At 53.8% G+C, this 25245-nt stretch overlaps 1 long non-coding RNA gene, 4 other non-coding genes and 1 pseudogene across 6 annotated transcripts; 4 read left to right on the top strand and 2 right to left on the bottom strand.

The window, feature by feature from the left end:
- Window positions 1–4338: 4338 nt before the first annotated feature.
- On the bottom strand, window positions 4339–6589 carry LOC130840849 (oxysterol-binding protein-related protein 9-like; annotated as a pseudogene).
- Window positions 6118–10296, top strand: LOC130840850 (uncharacterized). 2 transcript variants are annotated; one of them, XR_009050069.1, is made up of 4 exons: window positions 6118–6252; window positions 6444–6493; window positions 6996–7129; window positions 10030–10296. It is a non-coding gene; the product is annotated as an uncharacterized LOC130840850 (long non-coding RNA). The 2 variants fall into 2 exon arrangements; XR_009050068.1 differs by lacking the exon at window positions 6118–6252 and having other exon boundaries at window positions 6275–6493; window positions 10030–10294.
- Window positions 10297–11932: 1636 nt separating this feature from the next.
- On the top strand, window positions 11933–12125 carry LOC130841136 (U2 spliceosomal RNA). Its single transcript, XR_009050174.1, has one exon. It is a non-coding gene; the product is annotated as a U2 spliceosomal RNA (small nuclear RNA).
- Window positions 12126–18179: 6054 nt separating this feature from the next.
- LOC130841139 (U2 spliceosomal RNA) lies at window positions 18180–18374 on the top strand. Its single transcript, XR_009050177.1, has one exon. It is a non-coding gene; the product is annotated as a U2 spliceosomal RNA (small nuclear RNA).
- Window positions 18375–23231: 4857 nt separating this feature from the next.
- On the top strand, window positions 23232–23422 carry LOC130841130 (U2 spliceosomal RNA). The gene has a single exon (XR_009050168.1). It is a non-coding gene; the product is annotated as a U2 spliceosomal RNA (small nuclear RNA).
- A 1622-nt stretch (window positions 23423–25044) lies between these two features.
- On the bottom strand, window positions 25045–25235 carry LOC130841129 (U2 spliceosomal RNA). Its single transcript, XR_009050167.1, has one exon. It is a non-coding gene; the product is annotated as a U2 spliceosomal RNA (small nuclear RNA).
- Between the last annotated feature and the right edge of the window lie 10 nt (window positions 25236–25245).

Genomic DNA, 25245 nt, shown 5'->3' with positions numbered 1-25245 from the left:
ACCTACCTGCTTCCTCCCATTGGCTGCCACCGGGGTCAGATTCCAGCTGCTGAGCGGTTGTTCTTCCTCAGAGCTGTCTCCCCACCAGACTAAGCGCTGCGCCCAGGAGCCGCTGCTTTTCATCCACAGCTCTGCCGTGCCCAGCCCTGGGCCTGCCACACAGTAGGCACTCAGGAAATCTTGCATGATTCATGACTGCATGATGGAATGATTAAATGTACTCAAGGGGGTTCCCTGAGGATGGGAACCAAGCATCCAGCCCAGCTAGGAGTTTGCTGGTCTGGGGGCCTTGAGATCTTGGGGGTTGGCAGGGATGCCTGTAAAGCCCTGCGCTTCTAGGCAAGGTCTGAGTAGTACTGAACCCTCAAAGCTTTATTGGAGAGGAGGGATTTCTTGGAGGAGAAAAACAGAGGCCATGGGAGGGAGAACACTGGAGAGAGAGCCCCTCCCCCCCCCACCAAGGCCAGGTGGGCTGAAACCCTGGGCTGAGAGTCATCATGAGTCCTGTCTTCACAACTAGACTGGCTTGGAAAAGCCACTTTCCCCTGGGATCCTTGGCTTCCTCAGCATGTAATGAGGGGCTTAGATGATTCCAGGTCTCTTTCCCCAGGACAGCCCATGCTATGGCGTAGGGGAGGGTACAGGATGGATAGAGCTCCCCTAGGAAGCAGCTGAGGACATCCTTGTCTCCACAGCATCCCAACCAAGTACCTGTCTGAGTGCACAAATGAAGGGAGGAGAGGAGCCTGCAGGAGTAGGGATGGGCTGGGGGGTGGGTGACTAGGAGCAGCTTGGGCCTGGGAATCACAAAGACCCGGATTTCAAATCCCAGCTTTGCCTCCTCAGGAATAAAATGGAGAGGGAAATCTCTGGCGGTCCAGTGGTGACCACTCTGCACTTCCATTGCAGGGGGCATGGGTTCCATCCCTGGTTGGGGAGTTAAGATCCTGCACCCAGAAAAAGAATGCAGGGGACAGGGGTTTGACCCCTGGTCCTGGAAGATCCCACATGCCATGGAGCAACTAAGCCTGTGCACCACAACTACTGAGCCTGCGCTCTAGAGCCCTAGAGCCACAACTACTGAAGCCCAGGTGCCTTGAGCCCGTGTTCCGCAGCAAGACAAGCCACCGCAATGAGAAGCCTGCGCACTGCAACGAAGAGTAGCCCCTGCTCGCTACAGCTGGAGAAAGCCAGCGCACAGCAATGAAGACCCAACACAGCCAAAAATAAAAATACATAAAATGAATTAATTAATTTAAAGCTTCAATTAAAAAAAATAAAATGCAGAGGGAAAAATCTGGAGGTCCAGTGGTTACCACTCTGCGTTTCCATTGCAGGGGGCAGAGGTTCCATCCCTGGTTGGGGAATTAAGATCCCGCAGCCAAGAAAAAAAGAGGAATAAAAGGGAGTAAACCCAACCTACTACTTAGAATGAGTGTGAAAAGAAGAAATGTGGGAAAGGGGCCCTTGGGTTCCCTTTTCCTCTACCAGGGGCCCCTTCAGAGGCAACCCATCCAAAACCAAGTCCCAGGGCCCAGACAAGGGCTGGAAAGCAGCAGATGCTGCCCCCTGCTGGACGTGTCTGACACTGCCTGATTCCTGAACAACACTGGGGGGTGGGGGGGGCGGGTAGAGGGTAGTGAAGTCATACAGGTTCCTTTGCATCCTTCTGGAGTCTTCCTTTCAGACAAGGCCTTTGCTACAGCTTGAGGTCGGAAATGGAAGATCCACCCTTTTCAAGGTGTGTGTTTGTTTGTTTGTTTGTTTGTTTTCTGGAGGTGAGATCAGATGTAAACGAATATTGTTTGAGCAGAAAATCTAATTTCAGTTGCATTTCCCATGCTTTGACTGAGGGCCTAATAGCTGGCGCCAGGAAGGCTGAGGTGGGAGGAGGCTGCAGGGCAGAGGTTATGAAGAGGCAGTCGCAGCCACGTTGCGGTGTCTCAGGAGACACATCCCCGCGGGGACGGGTGTCCAGTGCCCATCTGCACAGGAGCCTGGCACTTGGGAAGACCTTGGCCTCAGGAGGGGGCGTGGGTGGTCAGCAAGAAAGAACAGCGGGAGCCCCAGGAGGGTGCCAGTGCCCGGGAAGCAACAGCCAACAGCTGTGAGTGGGAAGGAAGGGACAAGCACACTAGAGAGAGGCAGAGAGGTGAGGCGAGGGGAGAGAGCCAGGCCCACGCTGCGCAGGGACCCTGCTGACGGCCCAGTTATCCAAGCTGCTGGGCTCCTCAGAGCTTTCCCAACAGGGGCCAGTCCCCAGGGACCTTCCATGTTCGATTCAGCTTTCTGATTTGATAGATTTCTCTGCACGTCACCCATGTGGTCTGGCCTACGTCGGGAGGGGGTACAGCTTTGAAGAGTGGTTCTCAAGTTTGAGAGTTTGTCAGAATCATCTGGGGGGCTTGAGAAAAACAGATTGCTGGCACCCCCTTCCAGAATTTCTGATTCGGTGGGTCTCAGGCTCTCAGGCCCAAGAAGGTGCATTTCTAACAAGCTCTCAAGCTCTCAGGAGATAAGGATGCTCTCAGTCTGGGGACCACACTACAGGGACCACTGACATGGAAGACGAATTCCAATCCTGGCCTTAGCATAGCCCAGTGAGCCCTTGGACAGACTACTTATGTCTCTCAGCCTCAACTTCTTCTTCTGTAAAATGGGATGAAAATACTTACCTCATAGGGTTATTATGAGAGTTAAATAAGATAAAATGTGTGAAGTACTCAGGAAAGGGATTGGCACACACAAAGTCCTCTATACTTCGTAGCTACTAGTTGATCTCAGTGAAGAAAAAGCACTGGCCCAGGAAGCCAGTTTAATCTTCCTAGGGAAACGTACAAAGTGACTTGTACAAATTGACCACCCCCAAAATTGGCTATTTTCCAATGTGTGTGACTTAAAGCATTGCTTCCCAATCTCTAATGTGCACGTGGGTCCCCCGCGGACCTTAGTAAAATGCAGATTCAGCTTCCCTAGGGGTTATGGACGGAATCTGTGCCCAGAGTTCATTTCTTCTCTTTAAATAAATTTATTTATTTATTCATTCATTTATTTACTGGCTGCGTTGGGTCTTCATTGCGTCTTCGTTGCTGGGTGAGGGCTTTTCTCTCGCTGGGATGAGCGGGGGCTACTCTTGGTTGTGGTGTGTGCTTCTCATTGCGGTGGCTTCTCTTGTTGCAGAGCACGGGCTCTAGCCCTGTGGGCTTCAATAGCTGCAGCACGTGGGCTCAGTAGTTGTGGCTCACGGGCTTAGTTGCTCCACAGGATATGGGATCTTCCGGGACCAGGGATCGAACCCGTGTCCCCTGCATTGGCAGGTGGATTCTTAACCACTGCACCACCAGGGAAGTCCCCAAAGTTCATATCTTGAAGCCCTACGTGGAGGTGAGGACGTTGGGGGGCAGTTAGGGGTGGGGCCCTCTTACTGGGATTAGTCCCCTCATGAGATGAGGTATCAGAGAGGCTATTCTTTCTCTCTCTAACACAAGAGAACGCAGAGAGAAGTCAGCCATCCGCAAGCTAAGAAGAAGGACCTCACCAGAACCCTGCCAGGCTGGCACCCTGATCGGGGACTTCAAGCCTCCAGAACTGTGAGAAAATCCGTTTCTGTTCTGGAAGCCACTAGCCGATGGCATTTTGTTTTGGAAGCCCTATCAAACTAAGACCAGAGATCTGACTTGGTGCCTGCGTCCTGCATTTCTTTTTCTTTTTTCTTTTTTTTTTGTGGAAAAATGACTTTATGAAGCCTTAAGAAGCACTGAGTATAATTAAACTGTAATCCAGAGTTAGATACAACTTCATAACAGTTCAGTTCCAAAATAAAAGTTATTGGAGCTGAGAGCCTGAAATTTCCTAACACATGATTTTTAACACACTGTGCTAAATTTTCTAAAACAACTCAGAGGAACCAATATACAGTAGATGGAGTATTTACGAAAACTCTGGCGTCAGCTGTATTATATATATGTATATATGTGTATATATGTATCACCCAAGTTCATATGAACTAGGAAACAGGTGTTGTATATCTCAACAGCAGTACTAGAGTGCAGAGCTTGAGACTGGGATTTATAACGTGGGATTTGGAAAAGGAGCAGATATCTTGCTTCCAAAACCGGAACTTTTTCTCAAGACCGAAGTCGACATTGTAACTGCCATAGAGCAGGAAAACGGGAAGCTTTTCTCGCTTTAATTGTTCATCTGCAACAGAAAGTCCGGTATCCCCGAGACAGGAACCACTGCAACAAGAAGGGAGTGAACAGGTCCTCCCAAAGGAAGACCGTTACTTAATTTTGCCTCCTGCCCTGGTCAGCAGGAGCAAACTTTGCATTTCCCAACCTAATGCTTGGCAGCACTGAGATGTTTCAGTAATGGTTCCTCATAAACCCAGCATTCTCCATCTTCATGAAACAACCTTGGCTCCTCTGGAATTTCCTTTTCCTTGCTTTCTCGGGCTTCCGCTCTTTGTCTTTCTTCAAGTCTATGCTTGGCTTCAGTTGCTGCATCAATGTCTCTGATTTTTAAGTTGAAAGTGACATCCTTCCAAAGGCAGCGGGATTCGTACTCATTCTGATCTTCCAATTTGCTCACTTTCTCCATGATTATAGGCAACTTCTTGGTATCTATAAAAACTCCATTTGCCCCTGTTGAGTATTTTGCATGCATTACAACCATTCCATTCCCCTTCAGTCGAGCAGAAAGACTTCTCGTCATTTGGAGAAAAAAATCTCAGCAGTAATTCTGTGCTTCTTGCCCCCGTAGAAGGGTTTAGTGTGGAAGATGATATTTGCACTGTAGCCCGTTTTGGAGCAAGTAATATTGCCTTCTCCGCCTAGTTCTGCCCAGGGCACTGTGAGGACAGACCTTCCATAACCATTGGGGAATGTGAGGATGTAATGTTCATCACGGTCTAGACACGAGACACAGCCCTGCCCTACGTTGGGCACCCCAATTGACATCCCAAGGAATGTTGATTTGGTCCAGGTACGAGCATTGAATTGTGTCTTCTTGTTAAAACACTCCGCATAAAAGGCTGAAATGGGTGGATGATGGGAAACCTGCTCAGCCACGAATGCTACGCTATTGCTGGAAACCCAGGGAACTGGTCCTTCTGCAACTAGCTCTGCATTGTCTTCGGTATCATTTGGTAATGTCCAGTGACACTGAAAGTCCTCACCCAAAGCGGGGTTGTATGGCTTTTGGGCAACCAGTCCTTTCCTTCCTGCACGAAAGGCTAAGAGGTACCATTTTACAACCTGAATCAATTGGTCTCTAGCATCCTTTTGGTCACTAATACTCACAAACAGGTCCGGATGTGCAAAAAAGTCTGCATACATTTCTGAAAGAGATCTTCTTTCCAGAATAAATGTTGGGGGCTTCCTAGGTGGCGCAGTGGTTAAGAATCCGCCTGCCAATGCAGCGGACATGGGTTCAATCCCTGCTCCAGGAAGATCCCACATGCCGCGGAGCAACTAAGCCGGTGCGTCGCAACTATTGAGCCTGCGCTTTAGAGCCCGTGAGCCACAACTATTGAGCCCAGGTGCTGCAACTACTGACGCCCACGCGCCTAGAGCCCGTGCTCCGCAACAAGAGAAGCCACGGCAATGAGAAGCCCGCGCACCACAAGGAAGAGTAGCCCCCACTCACCGCAACTAAAAAGAAAGCCCGCGCACAGCAAAAAAGATCCAACACAGCCAATCAATCAATCAATTTAAAAGAGAAAAAAAAAGAATAAATGTTGGAAGAACGACCTTAGTAAGATCCATTCCAAGCCTAACCTGTGACAACAGATGCATGAGAACACTCTTGCGGTCTTCCACCCACCCTGCCTCCCCTTCATCATCTCTAGCATCCTGTGAATCGAAAAGGTCTGCATGGCTTGTTCCATTGGACATGGAAGAATTAAGTGATCCCGTGGTGTCTGGGCGCTTTAGACTATTTCCTGAGCCGCTGTGTGTCAAGACTGAGGCAGATCCCCAGGAACCTATTAAGTGCTTTGGGGTGAGCCCCTCTGGTGGAATTCATCCGCGTCGTAGAATTCCTCTTCCCTGCTAGAATACGAGAGCGCGGGGACTGTGGTTGGAGACAAGCCGAGGTGGCTCGGAGGAGTTAGAGTGCTGCTAGGTGGTGAGTGCCGGCTGCCTGCACTGTTTGGTGTTGGAGTCTGATGATGTCCCAAGGCCGCTAACACAGGTCCAGCTGGTAGAGAAGATGGACGCTGCTCTGACTGACACAACTGAGCAGGTTCTGGAGGTAAGACAGTCTGGGAAGGCACTGTGCTGATCACAGGTTCCCAGGGACTAGGTTAATATATTGCATCTACAAGATTCATAGTACTTTTAGCGACCTGCAGCAACACAATGCAGTGTTTAAGTGACTCTACCGTGCTATTTGCTGTCTCTTTGAGCATTTCAGTTTTCTTTCTGTGTTCATCACCTTTGCAGTTTTGAAGTTTGTCATCAAAAAGCTTTAACTGTTCCATCAAGATTTGTAGGTAAGCATCAGCCTCTGTAAGTTTGTTATCAAGTTCTTGGACACTAGGAACAAATCCTGAATCCAAACCTCTGCAAGTGGCCAGCAAGAAAGCCATTCGCCAAGGCCCCACCCCGCCCCCCTCCCCGGCCCTCTGCACCTCCAGGGGAGGGAGCCAAGGGCCACTTCCAAGCACCCCTTCTTCTCCCCACTCCCCCGGATCACCGGGCTGCTGTGTAGTAGGTCTGGTCAGGTTCAGCCAGTCCCCCCTGGGAGAGCCCCTCACCCCCTACCCCCCCTGCTCCACCCCGGCCTAGGGACCGCACCCAGTCCTGCATTTCTAACCAGCTCCCGGGCAGTGCGGATGCCGCTGTTCACAGACCACTCTTTGAGCAGCCAGGGTCTGGAACAGACAGCTAGAAAGTGGCCCTAAAGGCTGTATATTTTCCCTGACGATGAGTACTTTCAATGTTCTCCTGTAAATCTACAGCAGAGATGTTCTTATAACCCCTATCCCCTAACAGCTCTGGCCCAGCAGAGGCACTCAGCAAATCACTGTCAGATGAAAGAACGGGTGAGCCGAGGGCTGTGTCTGACAGTGGCTGCCTAACCTCGGGGGAGGACCTCTGGACGTGGAGGACCTTTGGGAGCATCACGGGTGAGTCGGGCAGCCTCTCTCCCCTCTGCGACTTGGGGGTGAGAACGCGTCCCTAGGATCCTGTAAAGGTAAAATGAGATGGTGACCAGCAGTGTGCCTGGCTCACACACGGGGACACTCACAGACCTTCAACGAGTAGGTGTGACCCCCCTGAACACGTTCTTGGCCTCTGGATTGGAACTTCTTGATGCAAGGCTCAGGCTGGCCTCCTGATCTGGAAGCGGGCCGGACTGCTCCCCCTCAGGGCAGCCAGCAGGGTCCGCAGCAGGCCCAGGTGGAAGGAGAAGAATGTGGGGGGTGTGGGGGCAGCGAGACGAGGGAAGGGAAAACTTACACCTCACTGTAGTGTTGAATGCTATATGTCTGTCTAAGAACCACTTCTTAATTTCTATTACACAGAAAATGTTTCTGTGCCTGGCCTTCAACCATTTATTTCCTTTTTTTAAAAAAAACACCAGTTTTTTTTCTTGGCTGCGTCGGGTCTTCCCTGCTGCCCGTGGGGGCTTTCTCTAGTTGTGGTGAGTGGTGGCTAGTCTTCATCACGGTGCTGAGGATTCTGCATGCAGTTGCTTTTCTTGTTGCAGAGCTCCAACTCTAGGCACACCAGCATCAGTCGTTGCGCCACACAGGCTCAGTAGTTGTGGATCCCAGGCGTAGTTGCTCTGCGGTACATGGGATCTTCCCGGACCAGGGATCGAACCCGTGTCCCCTGCTTTGGGAGACGGATTCTTTTTTTTTTTTTTTTAATTTTATTTATTTATTTATTTTTGGGGGGGGTACACCAAGTTCAATCATCTGTTTTTATACACATATCCTCGTATTCCCTCCCTTCCTTGACTCCCCCCCGGCTCGAGTCCCCCCCACCCTCCCCGCCCCAGTCCTCTAAGGCATCTTCCATCCTCGAGTTGGACTCCCTTTGTTATACAACTTCCCACTGACTATCTATCTATTTTACAGTTGGTAGTATATATATGTCTGTGCTACTCTCTCGCTTCGTCTCAGCTTCCCCTTCACCCCCCGCCCCCCTCCAAACCTCGAGTTCTCCAGTCCATTCTCTGTATCTGCAGGAGACGGATTCTTAACCACTGTGCCACCAGGGAGGTCCTAGAAAATATTTCTGTGCCTGGCCTTCACCCATTTTTTTCCTATTGAATGATCAGTCATTTATAATTACTTCCAGGAGCTCCTCATATATTAGAAAGATAAGTACTTTTTCTGTGATTGGGGGTGCAACTATTTATTCTTACTTGACTTGCTTTGTCATTAATCACCTGTAAGTGATGTGACACACCTGGGCAGGTGCTGGGAGTAGACAGAGGCAGGCCATGACCTGCCCTCACCTCAGGGCGCCTCCAGTCCAGGATGGGGATGAAGGCACCTGCAGGACAAGGAGGAGGCCAGTGAGAGATGAACAGATCATTGGGGTGTTCGCAGCACAGCCATCTGCTTCTCAGGTAAACCAAATGAGCGAGCAGAAGATGGTCTGCTCAGAACAGAGCTCATGGGATGGGAGGCCTGAAGAGTCTTGTCAAGCACAGTCTCTGTGGTCTCTTTTGACTCTCATCCACTCATTCAACAAATATTCATCGCGTGCCAAGTACATACGGAGCACTACCACAGGTGCTGAGGACAGAGCAGCAAACAAACCCTTTACCATCAGGGTGAAAAGCAATACAGCACTCATGTCTGCAGAGTTGTGAGTACAGCTGCATATCTGTGTCTGTATGTCCATACCTATGTGGATACCGACGCCATGTGACCATCATGCGTGTCAATAACGACTTGGCAGCTGGCATAAAAATCAGACCAGGTAAAGTGGGATGTGAAACACGAATGCCCAGGGTGGGTAGGTGGAGATAGTTGACAACACTGTAAAATGGAACTATTTCTACGTTACAGACAAGAAGTGACTTTCCCTAGAGCGTACTTACGAAGACATTCCTGTGTGCTTGCCTTTCCACATGTAGCTTCACAAGTACCCTAATCAGAGAGGCATTCTCATTATCCCCAGGTGAAAAACCATGATCCCGGGGACTTTCCTGGTGGCACAGTGGTTAAGAATCCGCCTGCCAATGCAGGGGACACGGGTTCGATCTCCGGTCTGGGAAGATGCCCCATGCTGCGGAACAACTAAGCCCGAGTGCGGCAACAACTGAGCCCGAGGCACAACTCCTGAAGCCTCATGCCTAGAGCCTGCGCACCGCAGCAAGGAGTAGCCCCCGCTCTCCGGAGTTAGAGAAAAAGCCCACGCGCAGCAAGGAAGATCCAATGCACCCCAAAATTAAAAAAAAACAATCATGATCCCCAAATTAAAAAAGAAAAACGGGGTCCCAGTGGTTAGCAGGATGCTTGAATGCAAATCCTGGCTTTGTTTCACATGAGCTGTGTGACCTTAGGCAAGGTGCTTGCCCTCTCAGCAGTTCAGTCCATGAAACAGTGCTTTCCACTACAAATATGTGAGTCACACACGTAACTTCTTTTTCTCCCAGCGGCCCTGCGTGGCTTGCGGGATCCCAGTTCCCTGACCAGGGAGGGAACCCAGGTCCCCCCATGCTAACCACCGGATGGCCAGGGAATTCCCTCACAACACCTAACTTTGAATATTCTTAGGCACATCAAAAATAAAGAGAAACGGGTGAAGCCCGGTTTAATATTTTCCTGAACTCAACGTATCTTGGGAATTCCCTGGTGGTCCAGCGGTTAGGACTCCTTGCTTACACTGACGTAGGGCCCGGGTTCGAGTCCTGGTGCGGGTTACTGGAAGCGGCGGCGCGGCCAAAGAAAGAAAACAAAGATATCTAAAATATCCCTTCAACATGTAATTACTATCAAAATTACGGAGATCGTTTACGGTTTTTAATACTAAGTCTTTGAAATCCCATGTGCATTTTACATTCCAGCCCATCTGGATTCGGACGAACCACCTTCCCAGCGCTCCCTAGCTGCAAGGGGCTAGTGGCTGTGACAGCTCAGGTCATCGGAATGGGGATGAGAGCGCAGGGAAACGAGTGAGACACTTGCCTTGGCCAAAAACTTTCAGGCAGCACCAAAAACCCAGTAATCAAAGTAAATCTCTGGATCATCTTAGTATCCACGTAAGAGGAATTGTATTAAGAGATTACTTTTCTCGATTGCCGGAGTGCATTTGGCGGGGGGGGGGGGGGGGGGGGGGGGGGGAGGGATCCCTTAAATGTTCCCCCCAAGGTGAGTGTCTCACTGGCCTCCCATAGTCCTGGCCTCGGATAACACCCACCTCATGGGGCTGTGGAGGGGATTAAACGAGTTAATGCCCACCGAGAGCTCAGCAGAGGCGCGGGCGCTGGAAAGGGCTCAGGCAGCACCTGCCATCAGGCTTCCTGCGCCGCAGGGGGAAACGACCCCTCGGGTTTCAGTCCTGCATCGATCATACCTTCTAGCTCTTCTGGATCCAGTGAAAGAAGTAGAAACTCCCCAACTAAAGTGAAGTCGTGTTGGGAAGGAGGATGGGAAAGGCAAACGCGGACTGGGCAGCCAGCGGCCTTTGCCACAGAGAAACGTTGCCGCTGGGAAACGTTATCCCCACTCTGCCAGAAGCCTGGATGCCCAGAGCGTCCGTGGCAGTCCCTCTCCTCTCCGGTGTCCTGCCACCCCAGGCCAGGCCTTCCCCTCTTCACCCTTGGATCCGGCCGGGACCCCCTAAGGGCTTCTCCGGTTCAGCCTGTTCTGCACACCTTTTATTCACTCAACAAACGTTTGCTGTGCACCTACTCCAGGCTGGGCACTGGGCTACTGCTGGGATGATACAGAGATAAGCGCTGATGGAGGTCACCGCCCTCAATGACCTCAGATTTCAGTGGCGGAGATAAAAGACTGCCCCCAAAGCGTGGCGAATGGTGGACTTGAAACGAAATCCCACGGGGTGGGACGAGATACAAAGAAGGGCCGCAATCAGACTGGCGGTGGGGGGCGGGGGGGGGGGCGCGGAAGAGCCCCACGAGGAAGGCTTTCTGGAGGAAGTGACGTCCAAGCGGAGCCCAGAGGATCTGCGTAAGAAGTCGGCAGGTGAGGAGGAGGTGTCGGGAAAGCAGGTCTCAGGCAGAGGGAGCTTTCTGCAGGAAGCCCGGGGTCTGGTTCCTTCGTAGAAGCACCGACAGACGCAGGCACTTGAGTTGGAGAGAGTGCCTGCAGCTGCCCGGCCGGGCCTCCGCATCCACACGCCCCTTCCCTTCCCCACTGTGGGCCATCCGCCTTCCGCCTGGCAGGGAGGTTACCCCGCCGACCCTGGGGAGCCCCTCTCCAGAGCTTCCGCTCCCCGGACTCAGAATGAGCCCCCCACCCGACCCTGCCCCTGCGAAGCTCGCCTCTCCGCAGGCGGAGGCCTACTTAACCCATTGCAGTCTGGGCGTATTCTAGCGAAGAGGTCTTGCGACCTTGTCTTCAGGAACACTCTCCGCCAACAGCTCGTCCCACAGGCCCCTCTAGCCGCCCACCCCGAATCCCCTACGGTTGGGTCTTTCCTCGCGGCTTGCATGGGTACCAGAGAGGCGGTCCAGAGGGCACAGTCGGCCGCCGGAGCCACGCCTCCTTGGGCGGGAGAGGGCGGGGCATGCAAATTAGAGACGGCGCTTCCGCCGGAGCCCGTGGAAGCCACAGGTCAGGCAGAATTCCTCTTTTCCAATGTAGAGAATAAAAAATCTGCACGAGAGTGTGGTGTAGTGCCAGCGAAGCAAAGGAAGTGAGACCTCGAGTGAGCGGCGACACGGGTCACACTGAGCTGACTATGCATGACAGGAGGACGGTGACAGTGATGACAGGTGGCATGACATCGCTTCTCGGCCTTTTGGCTAAGATCAAGTGTAGTATCTGTTCTTATCAGTTTAATATCTGATACATCCTCTATCCGAGGACAACGTATTAAACGGGTTTTTGGAACAGGGAGTTGGAATCATGGAGCTTGCTCCATCCACTCCACGCATCGACTTGGTATTGCAGTACTTCCAGGAACGGTGCACCCCCTGCGGGGAGAACCACCAAAGTATAAAAAACAGTCAGTTGGTGTCACTGTCTCCCTAAGTGAAGTTTGGCGACTAGCTGTGTATTTTTGCGTGGTCTTTGGGGGTTTCACCTCATTTGTCCCGGTGAGGTGCCAAGCCAAGCTGCATGCGTTTTCCACGGGTTTTGTACTTCTCCGCAGCTTCCAATCCTGTCCATGCCTTGAGAATTTCTCTTCTTCTCTGCCTCCTGAGTGCAGCTTTGTGGGTTTGGCTCAAACTTGGTCTTCTTAGGAGGACCTCGTTTCTGCCCCATATCCTTCCCAGGGAGCCTCTCTCCAAGCACTTCTCCTCCTGTAGAAACTAGGAAGGGACCGGGTGTCCAAGCTCGCTCTGGTTGCTCCCAGGCAAGCAGAACAAAAACACGAGCTGGAATGCAATCTCCGGTTTTCAGTCTCTACTCCGCTGGCTTCCCTTGATGGCTCTAACATTACTCCTATCTTAATGTTTCCTGAGTTCAATACCCACAGACAGAGAAGTATCCTACCAGGCAGCTCCCACTGAGAGCCGCAAAGATCCACCTGGAATCTAGGTTTAAATGATGGGCTGAAGTTCGCTGTGTGTTGGTTGTACTGGGATTTCTTTTATTTGTACGGGTGCCCTTTGTTATTACTTACAGTTCCCAAGGGAAGAGAGAGCCACATGGGGACTCGGCCTGCTTGGTTGGGAGGCAGGAGAGGAAAACACGTGGCCTTTATTGTCTGGGGGTGGGGGGGAAGAAGGCGCAAAGGCAGCAGGGTAGGCAAGTGAGAACAAGGTTAGAATTGGACAATTGGAATAGGATTCGGTGAGCTTTGGGGCTACAGGGCTGCTCTCTAGTTGTGAGATGGGGGCCCTGGGGTGACAGAAGGCAGGGAAAATACGAGCTGGAGTGGGGGAGTAAACAGAGGAGGCAGTTGCACAGGTGGGTGTTGGAAGGTTGCTCTGCACGTGAACAGCAGGCTCCTAAGGCAAGTAGGTTGCATTTGGAGGAATTAGCTAGTCCTGGGAGGAGCAGTCTCTTCCAGGCCAGCATGCCCTCAAGATGTCCAAGCATCATAAATTACCGCAAAGTTTAAAACATGATGAATCCAGTGGATGACCATTTTATCTGAACTTTCGAATCCTGGGATTACCTAGGGGTAGAGGGTGGAAAGGCCAAGAGGGTGCTTGTAGAAGCTTTCGGCGTACACCTCTTCTACCAAGGCATTCCCCCCCGCACCAGGAGATCAGATTCCAATGAACGGTATACACTAGGGTTTATTCAGTCAAGAAATATGGATTGAGGGACTACCAGGTGCCAAGACCCAGGGACGCGTGCACAGAGTTTTCATAAAGACAGGCCCTGCTCTGAGAAAGCCGATCGTGTCCCTTGGAGAAAACACAGCAAACCTTCACTATGAGTGCACAACAAATGTCCTAATGTGAAATCCCTACCAACCCTGAAAACCATTCCTTTCAGGAGGTGATCACGCTTGCCTGTCAGCAAACTACACCCTCAACTGTTGCAAGGCATTAGTTTCTGTTTGTCCTACTTGTTGAGAACGCTCCCATAATTTTGTTACCGAGTCCAAGCTCGCTCTGCTCCCCGCATGACAGGCCAGTGACTCGGAGACGAGGTGTTGAGGCAAGGAATACGACTTTACTTGGAAAGCCGGCAGACCAAGAAGATGGCAGACTGGTGTCTGTCAGAAAACCAACTTGCCTGAGTTACAAATCAGGCTTCTTTTATACGAAAAAGGGAAGGGGGTGGTGTTGGTTACTGCAGATTTCCTGGTGCCAGACTCCTTTGTTCTTGCAGCTGTCCACGTAGGTCAGGTCACGATGTTCCTGCAAACCTCCAACAAGGCAAATGTTATTCTTTGTTCTGCAACGTTAATGAATGGAAAAGTGTTATACCTTTAAAGGTCAGAGATTGCAGAATTGGCCTATCCTGTGTATTTCAGGCTATAAAGGAACATCCTAAACTTGTAGCAAAAGCAATAGAATACAGAGGTTAATGTAAAACAAACAGACCTAACGTGGAGTCCGATCCAGCTCTTCCCTGTAGCAATTTGATGCGGAGATATTACCGTGCTTGGTTCTAGCTGGGCCCTGCCAGGGTGTTTCATAAAAACGGTACCTATTTCTAAACGCTGAAAAATTCTGAACCCCAAATCTATCTGTCCTAAGGATTCAGCACGGGTGATGGGAGCAGAACACCCCACAAGGTCCTAGAGTGCCTGAAGGCAAGGAAGGACGCTAGAGTGGCTTTCAGCATCTAGGGGATGAGAGGTCAGAGGGGATCAGGAGAGCCAAGAGATGGGGGGGGGGTGCCCTAAAGGAACATCCAGGGAACAGCCAGAGAAGGGGGTGGCAGCAGCAGCCCCCGCCATCCTGTGATGTACGTGGTGTGTCAGGATTGAGCCTGAGCCAGGAGGAGGGGCACTGGACAACCAACCTACGGAATGACTCCACCAGTTTTGCAGTAGGCCATCGCAGGCCTGGCACGATGGGCACATGAATAGTGGGCTGCCGTGGCCGCGATGGATGCCACGCTGGGCCCCACACTCCTTCCAGGGGACCTCCATCCTGAACTCGGTGGGAGCACTAGGGGTGCCTTGGGGTGGGGGGATTCAGGACTCCTCTAGCCACCCTCTTTGTTCAGGATCTCCCTTGGACTGGCCAAGCCCAATCCTGCTTCCTCGCTTCTCTAACTTCCCAAACATGAAATGCCATCCCGCCCGCCCCCCCAACCTCGTTCACTCCTTCCTCATTCTGTCTCAGGGACTTCTCCCCAGATGACCGAAACACAGATCAACTTGAGTATACGAAATACATGTCTGCACAGTTAAACAAAAAAAGAAAAAGGAAAAAACCAAACAGTGAAACTGGGGGGAAATATTTGCAGATCTGTCACAGGCAGGGTGTATCTCAGTATTCTATAAAGAGATTTGAGGGTGTGATCGGGAAAAAATGGAACCACTCAATAAAATACGGCCAAAGACCACGCAGTTCACAGGAAATAGAATAAATACTCTTTTTTTCACATTCGAGAGAGCAATGCATATTTAAACGGCACTGAGATAGAATTTGTGACTTGTGAGTTTGGCAACAGTGCAAGAGTCTGACGACGTACTGGGTTCCCCAGGCTGCAGAAACATGACCTGCTTGAGCCCTCTCAGGATGGTCCTAGAGTCCCTGCCCCCGACCCGTGGCTCCCGACTCCGTTGGGACGCCGATGCCAGGGACCCTGAGGGCGCAACAACCTTAGTGAAGGCACACGGCCCCCTGAGGAGGAAGCCTGGCGCCAGCAGTAGCTCCGGGGGCACAACTGGCCAAGGGACATGGTGGCGAAGGGGTACTGACTCAAGTCAGCCAAGCTCCCAAGGGGCCCACGCACGCCCGAGAAGGTGAAGTAAGTCACCTCGACGGGAGCCACTCCTCTGCAGGAATGTAACTGTCTGAGGGTCAGTTTCCAAACTCCTGGGAAATCATAACGTGACCACTGAGGAACAGGGAACCGAGCAGAGAAGTTTGTCTTGGGGAAGCCTGCAGAACCATCGGAAGAACCACGGGCCAGGGGCTGGGGACGTGTGGTTGATATCGTGGGTGGAAATAATAAACCAACCTGGGGGCTTCCCTGGTGGCACAGTGGTTAGGAATCTGCCTGCCAGTGCAGGGGACACAGGTTCGATCCCTGGGACGGGAAGATCCCACATGCCGCGGAGCAACTGAGCCCCTGAGCCATAACTACTGAGCCTGCGCTCTAGAGCCAGTGAGCCGCAGCTACTGAGCCCGTGTGCCGCAACTACTGAGGCCCGCGTGCCTAGAGCCCGTGCTCCGCAACGAGAGAAGTCACCACAGTGAGAAGCCCGCGCACTGCCACGAAGAGTAGCCCCTGCTCTCCACAGCGAGAGAAAGCCCATGTGCAGCAGTGAAGACCCAACGCAGCCAATAAATAAAGTGACTAAATAAAATAAAATAATAAAATAAAATAAAATAAAATGAACCAATCTGTAAGAAGAATAGAGGAGAGTTTTATTCGAGCCAGACTGAGGTCTACGGTCTGGGAGACAGCCTCTCAGACAGCTCTGATGAACTGCTCCGGGAAGCGTGGTTTTCAGCACAGTTTTATATCTTGTCCCAACAGGGACCATAAAACATCACAGGGATACGTTCCTTTGAGGTTTCACACAGGACAGACCAGCACATACACAGGTCTGGCACCTGGGAAGGGAGCCTTATGGTAGGAGTACTAGCACTGACATCTCAGGAAGGGACGCATTTATCTCCATCTTCAAAACTGACGTTCTGTGCTTCTGGACCGAGTACTCTTTTCTTTCAGGATTAGAGGAGCAACCACGTCTTTTTGATAGGACACACAGTTCAAATCACATCAGGTATAAGCCAGAACGATGTCCCTGTATTATCTCCTTGGATCCTTTTCCATTGACGCAGGCATGCAACAAGTATATAGGAGCTGGGCAGTGGTCTAAGTGCACCGGACGGCGTGGTGGGAAAAGCAGCCCCAGTGGGGATCTTCCCAGGTAGTCTAGGTGGGGGTGGGGGCGGGGGTGGGGGAGGCAGTGTTACAGACAAAACGATGCCAGGTCTGGCGCGAGCTACCCCCAAACGCAACACCAGGTTGGGGCACGGAGGGTCGCCTCCAGTGGCGGTGGGGAGGGAGGTCGCTCCAAACAGGCCCCGCCATAGGTTTTCTTAGGACCGGGATTCCCGCGAGGACATGAAGGTTCAGAGACGTGTGTGGCAGAACCGCTCTTTCTCCCTAGTGGTTGCTCGTTGAGGACTGACTCCTGACGGGCATGTCCAGAGAGGGCCTCAGAGCTAATGTGTCAGGAAGGTTATCACGGTTCCCTGAGAAAGACTGAAACAGAGATCGTCCCCTTCCCCACGGGAGAGGAGCAAAAGCCAGGCCGGCAGAGAGTCACAGAGCCAGGAGCCAAGGCAGGGTCAGGCGGGGACGTGAGCCCAGATGCCGCCCGCCCTTATGGAAACCATGGTTCCATGGGCCTGGCGCCAGCAAACCCGTGTGTGTGTGTGTGTGTGTGTGTGTGTGTGTGTGTGTGTGTGTGTGTGTGTGTCTGTGTGTCTGTGTGTCTGTGTGTCTGTGTGCCAGGGGCCACCCTCCTCCCCTCCCAGGTGGACTTCCTGTTCTCACGGCTTCCCTCTTGTAGACTCCATCCGTTGGCCGGGCCTGTGCTCCGGACGCCGTGGGTGTCTTGGGACAGGGTGATCATCAGCCCCGCAGGTCAACTGCCTACTAGCTGTGTGACGCCGGGCAGGCTTCTCAGCCTCTCTGGTCTCGGTGATTAGGACTGCGCAATGGGGATGATAAGAGCGTCAACTCGCTCTAGGGTCTCCAGGCTCCAAGAGGGTTCAAACATGCCAAAGAACGCAGGGCAGTGCCCGGCACGTGGCTGTCGTGCGATCGGGGACCATGCCCCTCGGGCTTGGCGAGGGCCGACGGTGCTCGTCGCACAGTCCCTACAGCTCTCTAGCGGCTTTGCGGAGACCGGAGGAAAGAAGCGAGCGGCCGCCTGGCCATCCCGGGGTCTCAGGTAAGGAGGCTGGGGAGGCGGGTGGCACGGAGACCGGTGCACAGTCCCGGCGGTTGCTGCCCAAGATCCCGGCCCTGTCCGTGGCACAGCCACGGACCCCGCGGCTCACCTCGGGCTTGGGGAGCCCGCGGCCCGCTCTGGTCTCGCAGCTCGGGCCGCCGCGCGCCCGCGCGCCCGCTGCCTTCGGGCGGGAGCGGGCGCCGGGGGTGCGTGGGCGGGGCCTGAGGCCCGCGGTCGCGCGCCCGAGGCGGAGGGGGGCGGGACATGCAAAGAGGCGGCCGTTCTCCGGGGAGGGCTGGGGGCCGGCGAGCACACAGGGATGTGAAAGCTGCCCAGGAATGGGGAGAACAAGTGCAGTGTCACAGGTCTGGAGCGGACCCGGGCTAGTGAGCGAGGAATGTGGCCTGCGGGTTCGGGTGCTCGCCGTGCGTGTAATGGAGATGAAGGGAGGACGGTGACAGCGCTGGCAGGCCAGGTGGCATCGCTTCTCGGCCTTTTGGCTAAGATCAAGTGTAGTATCTGTTCTTATCAGTTTAATATCTGATACGTTCATCTATCCGAGGACAATATATTAAATGGGTTTTTGGAGCAGGGAGTTGGAATCATGGAGCTTGCTCCGTCCACTCCACGCATCGATCATGGTATTGCAGTACTTCCAGAAACGGTGCACCCATTTGGGGACAGGATGTGAAGTGACAACGGTAGATTTTTTTGGATTTTTCGTCTTTTTTTCTTTTTTTTTTTTTTCTGCTTAAGCGGTAGCCTGTTTCTGTTTTCTTCCCCCGCGATTGAGTTGAATTTTTTTTTTTTTTCTGCCGCTCTTTTCTGGGGTTTTTTTTTTTTTTTTTTTTTTTTTTGGAACTTGTCGCGGAGGAGAGTTTTTCGGTTGGGTCCTATCATGTGGCGTGGATTCCCGTCCCATTATTTTATGTATTGCGTAAGCTGTTCCCCCTGCCTCCTAAGAGTAGCTTGTGCTCAGCGCCGTGGCAATGAGCTTTTCCCTTTTGGGCAGGAAAGTTTTGTCTCTGCGGAAAGCACTGCTCCGAACTCGCCCGCGACGGACCGCGCGGAAAGCCTGCCACGCACTCGCGCGGTCCGCTGCGGCGCCACAGCAGGCGCAGGGCTCCGTCGTGGAGAGTTGAAGGTGTGAGGCACGCGTGCCCCTCGGGCCCTCTGTGCACACGTTCGTGTGTGCAGCCGTCAGGACCAACCTCGTCACGCCCCCGCGCTTCTCTGTCGGCCAACCTCCTCCCCCGATGTCTCCTGAAACTCGGATGTGCCACATATTTGCTGCCGCTTAAGTGTTTCCTCCATAGGCCTGGTTTACTACCTCGCCCTCCGCCCCTGACGTTGACCCCCCGGCCGACAGTGCGCTGACCATCACTCTCTGGTAGAAATACCACCCAACGCTGAGCACCGCCTCCAATTTAGGAGATTTAAGTCCGGTTCCTTCACGTGGCCCTAAACTGGCTCAGACAGACCCCTACCGCCCAGAACCAATCACAGGCAAATGAGGTCCTGCCTACAAAGATCTTCCCTGATAGGGAAGGAAAAGGCTCTCTTCTAGACGCGGTGGGGGTGGGGGTGTCCGAGGCTCGTGGACATCGTACCTGTGTCCCGGCACCACCGTCCAGCAATTGCACTGGCACCTCTCGGGCGGGGCCGGAGGCTCGGTGTGCTTCCAAGCTCTCCAGGTGTTTCCGCTGCACGGTGTGCGTCCGGAAGCGCCGCTTAGAGCGTGTAGTGAACACGCAGTCCGCAGGCCCACTTGTTCTGACACGTTGACTTTTCCGTGACAGTGAAAGTGTTCGATGCGCTCCCGCCACCCCAGTCCTACATCGATGTAGGACAGTGCCAGAGCGGTTTCGCGTTTAACACACGGTAGGCACTCTGGACAATGAACGGGTGCGGAAACACCGAATCTGCTGCTTGTGTCACAGACAGGAGGCCACCCAATCTGGCGGGGCGGCCTGTGGACCCCTACTGGAATGTGTCGAGAGCAAGTCCCGCAGCTCCCCTGCTGTGTCGCCCCATCCCCTCACCCCAAATTTGTTTTGCATGTGGAGACTGATGACACCCCCAACCCAGCTACACACACACAGGCACCTAGGGGGTCTGAAAAGATTCACAACTCACATGAGGATGCTCTCCAGGGAGACCAGGGTGGCTCCCCAGCAGATTCAAAAATGGCTCGAGAGCCAGGAAAGGAGGCCAGGTGGTGTTTTGCTGGTGGTGAGCGGAGCCCGGGGGCGGGTGAGGCTGTTCTCATCAGCTTGCCCACATGGCGGGTGAGAGGGGAAGAGGGAGTGGTGAGGTTTAAAAGCTCTCAGCGGCCAAACCTCAACATGGAGTGGGACTCTCCATGACACCCTGCAGGCTGCTTTCTCCTCTGGGAAACGGGTGGAAAGCTGCCTTGACGGGCACCGCACAGAGGGTAAGGGGACCTTCTGCGACCCTGCCTTCCACCGGGGACGGTCAACAAACATCCGTCGGGTCGGAGTCTGTCCGCCGACCAACAGCGTCTGGGCTTCTGCAGAAGAAGGTTTCCTCCGCGGAACTAACTGCCTTGATCTGATCTGGGAGGGCCCCAGCCAGGGGGGAGGTGGGGCATCCCGGGGGGTGCTGGCTGGCCCACCCAGCCTGGGATATGAATGAGTCTGTGAGGGGCGGGTCATGGGTTTGGGGACGATTACTATAGGAAAGAGTTCACTGGAAGCAAGTGTTCCCTGGAGCAGTTCTGAGGCCCTCGCAGGGTTTGGGCAGGTGGGCAGCGTGCAGGCCCCCCCCCCCCCCCCCGCTTTGCTCCTCTGCATTTTTGCTCATGCTCTTGTCTCAGGCTCCAACGTCCAGGTTCCCCCCTCCTGTCAACATGTCCCGCCCCCATGGAAATTCTGACCTGTCCTATAAGCCCTCTTGCGTGTCAGGAAGGCCTTCCTGATTCAGCTGGCTTCCTGTTCTGTCCCACCTTCTCATGTATTGGGTATGTATCTCCTGCTCCGGGTCGGGACTCAGAGCCAAATGGGAGAGGCCTGGCGCCTCAAGGGGGTCACGCCGGGTGGCAGCCGCACCCATGTGTCCCTCTCTCACGGTCCCCTCCTCATCGAACCTGGGCTCCTGGCCATGTGTCCCCTGGGCCGGACACTCTCCGGGCACAGGAGCGGTGTCTGGCCCACGTCTACTCCCAGGACCAAGCACAGGCCCTGGTGGGTCGAGTCCCGGGTGTTGCATGACCGTTGGCTACGTTAGAACCGGTGGGGAAGGCAGGAGGCCCAGGGTCCGGTGGGGTCGCACCCCAGTGCCGACGCTCGCAGCTGTGTCCTCCCGGGCAAACCCATTTCCCCAGGGTAAAGGCAGGAGCTTTTTCACTTGGCCTCCTGGTCGGGCGGAGGGTCGGTCCACTCCATGGTGTCCGTCACTTCCAGAACCAGCATCTGTTTTCATGAGAAGGCTTGTTCCTATAGGTAGGCGACTTGGCCGGGATCGCCTAGGGGGCGGGGCAATTGGATCAAGGTCACCTCTCAGTGTTGGGCTCTGTCTGATTGGTGCACCACCCTCCGGCCGTCTGCATGGAAGGGGTGGGTCAACCCAAAAGGTGGTTAGTTAGTCTGCGTGAGTTCCGCTACATTGTAAACAAAAGTCCAGGCCTATGACCCCCAAATAGGCATGTGATGCAGTTTAGGATGACAGGTGGCATCTCAAATGTGTGGAGGAAAAATTTGCTCATGTACACCGTACTCCAGAGTAAGCACCGCATGGCTCAGCGATTTAGATATTGAGGGAGAAGAAGAACAAGACCTAGAGGAAGATTTAGGAAATTATTTTATAAAGTCCTTTCAACTCAAAGTCTAAAGGACGGGGACTTCCCTGGTGGCGCAGTGCTTAAGACTCCCCGCTCCCAATGCAGGGGGTCCGGGTTCCATCCCTGGTCAGGGAACTAGATGCCACATGCGTGCCATGCCGCAACTAAGAGTTCGCATGCCACACACAGCTAAGGAGCCCGCCTGCCGCAACTAAGTAACTAACTAAAATGTAACCAAATAAATAAATTAAAAAATTTAAACATCTTTAAGATTTTTTAAATGGCAAAATATGATGTGAAGAGAACTCTCCGTGGAACCTTCAAGCAATGGAATCATCACCAAAAGCCAAAGGCAGATATCCAACAGGAGAAAATGTTCACCGCTTCCATTGCAGACAAAGGGCCAGCCTCGTTAATGTGTAAACTGCAGATACAATTTACACTCAGGATAAAGCCCAACCGAGAACCCAGCAGGAAAAGGGCCGAAGACCGCCCCCTTCACCCCCCGCCCCGGAGTTAGTTCACAGAGAGAAAATAAAGGCGTGTCTGAAACAGGAGAGGACGCTCAATCTTATTCACCCATGAGTAGAAAACTGCAAATCCAAACGACGCTGAGCTACCATTTTCACCTATGAGATCGACGCCTCGCCCCACTCCATCCCCCCCGCCTCCCCACCCCCCCCCAAAAAGCATTCCCAGGTTTGATGCCACGCGGGGCTTGTTGGCGAGGCTGGGGGAGGGAGGCGCTGCCGGAGAATGCCTGCCCTGCTCTTCCAGGCACTGTCCGGCATCTCCCGAGCGTCAAGGGCTCCGTTGCAGTGAGGGTGGCCGGGACCGCGACGGCCCTGCACCACCGTGAGGGCACAAGGGCACTCGACCGGCCTCCGCAGAGCGCTGCGGCCCGGGGCCGGGCGCGATTCGCAGGCCCCGCAGTCCGTGCCCGTCGACGGGAGCCGATTCCGCGGGAGTGAGTCACGCGGAGCAGACGGAGATGCCAAGGTACTGATCTGCGACGGGCAGTGTTCCATTCCAACGACTGTCGCCGAGGCCGTCGCGTCTCCGGACGAGCCCCCCAGCCCCAGGGGACCCGAACGGTGGGACAGACGGCGGGCGGGAGAACGCCGACGCGAGCAGAGCGGCCCCGAGCAGGGAGGGGCGAGGGGCTGTGGTGGTGGCTGAAGGGCCGCCGTGGTCGTGGCGTGTGTCGGGCACCGGCTACGCGTGGAGGAGCAGGCACTCGTACTCACTGAACGGTTGTTGAGTGTGCGGCGCGTGCGGGGGGAAGAGCGGTGGACGAAACCAAGCGCTGGGTTTCTGGGGCTCGAGCCGTGACAGCTGCTACCGGGTCAGCGCTTCCTTCGCGGTCTCTGGCAGCCGCCCCTGTCTCGCGTCTCCGGCGGGACGCGCCCGGGCCAGGAGGCCAAGCCGACCTGCTCCCGGCGTGAGGAGGCGGTCTCGAGGGTAGCGTCCGCCCGCGGTAGCCGCGCCTCCTCGGGCGGCAGAAGGCGGAGAATGCAGATTAGAAATGGCCGTTGGGCGCGGGGGTGCCGGGACAATCAAGTACATAGAATTCCTCCGTAGAAAGGTAGAGAACAGAAAGTCTGCACAGGAGTCCGGTGATAGCACTGTGGACAGCGCAAAACGAATCAGACCAGGAACGCGGGTTAGGGCGCTCACTGTGTGTGTAATGGAGATGAAGGCAGGACGGTGACAGCGCTGCGAGACTTTAGAGCATCGCTTCTCGGCCTTTTGGCTAAGATCAAGTGTAGTATCTGTTCTTATCAGTTTAATATCTGATACGTCCTCTATCCAAGGACAATATATTAAATGGATTTTTGGAGCAGGGAGTTGGAATAGGAGCTTGCTCCGTCCACTCCACGCATCGACCTGGTATTGCAGTACTTCCAGGAACGGTGCACTCCTTCTGGGAGATGATTCGCGGTTGAAAAAGCAGAACGCCGTCCTAGGAGTCTTTCTTTCTCTTTCTCGCGTGGCTTTTTCGAGACCTATGGTTTGCTTACTGCTGTTGGCTTTTAAGATCTGCGTTGCGATGGTGCGTGCATTGTCCATCCGATTGCTTTCTGCAGAAAAGGCCGTATTCTAGTTGCTCTCTGGGGAAGTTTGGTTAGTGCTTGCGTTCACAGCATTAAGTAGCGCAGGGTGGTGGGTGTTGCTTTTTTTGTGTCACCGTGTTTAAAAGCTTTTTTTTTGCTTTTCTACATTCTGTAGCTTGCTGTTCTCCGTTTTCTGTTTGGCTTACTTACCCCCACCCCACATATCCCGGCTTCGTGCCTTTTCCTACTCCTCGTTTCCGAGAGTGAATTCTCAGCAAGGATTTCTGATTCCCTTTTTCCCTAGTGATTGGGGCGCAAATGGAAATAGCACAGCACTCTGCCCGGGGAAAAGGGGTGAGCTCAGATCCGCGGCAGCTTTACTGATTCACTCGCGCTCATTTCACTCCCCCCCAAAACTCCTCCCAGGAAGAAAGGAAAAGAAAAAAAAAAAGTTCGGCTGACCCCTGAGGCACGAGGCAAAACAGCGCATCGGCCGGTTCGTGAGTGTCTCTCCACCTGACTGATCTCAAAAAATACAGGCCAGAGTCGGCCTCGGTGCCTAGGAGGCGCGCGGCCCACTGCCATCTATCTCACCGCCTACGACCACCTTCCTCTGGCCTCTAATGCACTAGGCCTGCCTGTGCACCGGACTGTGACCAGTCCCCCTGGCGTTCGTACGGAGACTCAGCAGCTGTCATACTGCGAGCTGGGCACCTGTGTGGGAGCGGCTGCGGCTCAAGGCGGCTTGGCGCTCACCGTGGCTGGGCTGGGCTCTCACTTGTCTTTCGGGTATGTGCCCTTGCCGGCTCTGTGCGAGGTTGAAGTGCGAGCTGGTGAAGAAACAGCTGGGCTGGGCTCAGGCCAAAGGACCAGAGCTCCGTGGGCACCAGCTTTGTGGCTGGCGGCCTCTCAGGCACAGTGGCGACCCATCCCGACTCCACTCTTAAACGTGGTGAAGCCTCAACGCCAGCTCGCGCTAGGAACTTTGAAAGCTGTGGACCTGGCGGACTCCACTTGGCAGCAGCAGCAGCGAGCAGGACACGGGGCGAGCCCAAGCTTCCTCGGCAAACGCTTAACACGTTGTCACATCGGCCCCAACCTCTGAGCCCTTCCTGCAAAGGCACGTCCTCTGCCACATAGAATACAATGAGAGCGAAAAGCTAGCTAGTTCTTGCCTTCTCACAAGGAGCAGGAATATTAAATTTCCTTTTTCCCTACTGCAGGGCCCAGAAATCGGCGGCTTACTTCCGGGGCGCTCCCCCCTCTTAAACACCTATGCACTGTTTTCCTCACTTCTACCTACAACCGCGCGCAAGCCCGGCGCAAAAACTTCACTGAAGCAGTTTCGATCAGACCAGCGACTTGCGAACAAACAACTACGCAGCCCACTCAGCAGACCCACACCAACTACAAAAAGCCTGGCAAATAAACCCAGTAGCCAGCACTACCGCCATGGAAACTATCGTTTGTACCATCGTAAGTTATACCCCCGAGGGGGTGCACCGTTCCTGGAAGCACTGCAATACCAGGTCGATGCGCGGAGTGGACGGAGCAAGCTCCTATTCCAACTCCCTGCTCCAAAAATCCATTTAATATATTGTCCTCGGATAGAGGACGTATCAGATATTAAACTGATAAGAACAGATACTACACTTGATCTTAGCCAAAAGGCCGAGAAGCGATGCCCGTGCAA

This window comes from Hippopotamus amphibius, chromosome 17 (assembly GCF_030028045.1).
Source record: "Hippopotamus amphibius kiboko isolate mHipAmp2 chromosome 17, mHipAmp2.hap2, whole genome shotgun sequence".
In the NCBI taxonomy this organism is placed as follows: Eukaryota; Metazoa; Chordata; class Mammalia; order Artiodactyla; family Hippopotamidae; genus Hippopotamus; species Hippopotamus amphibius.
Note: the sequence above shows the minus strand (reverse complement) of the source record. Positions and strands in the feature narration are given on the sequence as shown.